The sequence below is a fragment of the Mastomys coucha genome, unplaced genomic scaffold, assembly GCF_008632895.1.
Source record: "Mastomys coucha isolate ucsf_1 unplaced genomic scaffold, UCSF_Mcou_1 pScaffold16, whole genome shotgun sequence".
NCBI classification, from domain to species: Eukaryota; Metazoa; Chordata; class Mammalia; order Rodentia; family Muridae; genus Mastomys; species Mastomys coucha.
This window is the reverse complement of record NW_022196898.1, coordinates 15,210,822-15,212,635: the sequence shown is the minus strand read 5'-3', so window position 1 is coordinate 15,212,635 and position 1,814 is coordinate 15,210,822. Positions and strand designations below refer to the sequence as shown.

The 1,814-nt window shown below is 37.6% G+C and overlaps 1 non-coding gene across 1 annotated transcript; it reads left to right on the top strand.

The window, feature by feature from the left end:
• Positions 1 to 232: 232 nt before the first annotated feature.
• Positions 233 to 396, top strand: LOC116094622. The gene has a single exon (XR_004120240.1). It is a non-coding gene; the product is annotated as a U1 spliceosomal RNA (small nuclear RNA).
• The last annotated feature ends 1,418 nt before the right edge of the window (positions 397 to 1,814 follow it).

The window sequence follows — 1,814 nt, the reverse complement described above, 5'->3', positions numbered from 1 at the left end:
GCTTGACTCTGAGGAGTTCTGACACAACCAGGATCACAGGAAGGACAGGCTCCAGTTAGATTTTAGCCAGGGCAGGTAGCACAAGAGATAACCAGATGGCAGGAGGCAAGAACATAAGCAACAGAAACCAAGCTTACTTGCTTGGCAACATCAGAACCCAATTCTCCCATCATAGCAAGTCCTGTCACACCATCACACTGAAAAGGAAGATTCAGATCTAAAATCACATCTCATACTTACCTGGCAGGGGAGGTATCATGATCACGAAGGTGGTTTTCCCAGGGCGAGGCTTATCCATTGCACTCTGGATGTGCTGACCCCTGCGATTTCCCCAAATTCGGGAAGCTCGACTGCATAATTTGTGGTAGTGGGGGACTGCATTCGCGCTCTCCCCTAAAATAAAATAAAATAAAATCACTTCTCATAATGATGATAAAGGGTTTTAAGAAGAACATAAGTAACTCCCTTGAAGAAATACAGGAGAACACAGGTAAACAGGTAGAAGCCCTTAAAGAGGAAACACAAAAAACCCTTAAAGAACTACAGGAAAACACGATCAAACAGGTGAAGAAAATGAACAAAAACATCCAGGATCTAAAAATGAAACTAGAAACAATAAAGAAATCACAAAGGAGACAGCCCTGGAGTTAGAAAACCCAGGAAAGAGATCAGGAGTCATCACCAACAGAATACAAGAAATAGAAGAGAGAATATCAGGGGCAGAAGATACCATAGAAAACATTGACACAATAGTCAAAGAAAATGCAAAAAGTAAAAAGTTCCTAACCCAAAACATCCAGGAAATCCAGGACACAATAAGAAGACCAAACCTAAGGATAATAGGTATAGAAGAGAGTGAAGACTCCCAACTTAAAGGGCCAGTAAATATCTTCAACAAAATTAGAGAAGAAAACTTCCCTAACCTAAAGAAAGAGATGCCCCTGAACATATAAGAAGCCTACAGAACTCCAAATAGACTGGACCAGAAAAGAAATTCCTCCCTTCACATAATAATCAAAACACCAAATGCACTAAACAAAGAAAGAATTTTAAAAGAAGTAAGGGAAAAAAGTCAAGTAACATATCAAGGCAGACATCAGAATTACACCAGACTTCTCACCAGAGACTATGAAAGCTAGAAGATCCTGGGTAGATGTCATATAGTCCCTAAGAGAACACAAATGCCAGCCCAGGCTACTATACCCAGCAAAACTCTCAATTACCATAGATGGAGAAAACAAGATAGCCCATGACAAAACCATGACAAATTTATATATTATCTTTCCATAAATCCAGCCCTACAAAGGATAATAGATGGAAAACATAAACTTAAGGAGCAAAACTACACCCTAGAAGAAGCAAGAAAGTAACCTTTCAACAAATCCACACAAACATAATTCCACTTTTAACAACAAAAATAACAGGAAGTAACAATCACTTTTCCATAATATCTCTCAATATGAGAATTAATATTACCAACATATCCTAATCAATTGAGATAAAAAAATATGAGGAATTAGAAATTTGGTGGCTGTCATCCAGTGGTCTCTCTAATTTGGTAGTTGGAGAAATAGGTCCAATATTGTACAATCCATATACACTTTCTGCTTGTTTGTACATGACAGTGTGTTACTGTGTACAACATAATGGTCTTGAAATCATGCTCCTATCTCAGTCTCTCTATTAGTAGGATTGTTTATTTGATGTTTTTACATTATACTATGGTTCTTAGAAGAGCTTACATAGTTCAAAATTATTTATACAGCCAAAAGAAATGTAGACAATTAATTTGGGAGGTGGCTTGTAAGAGAACA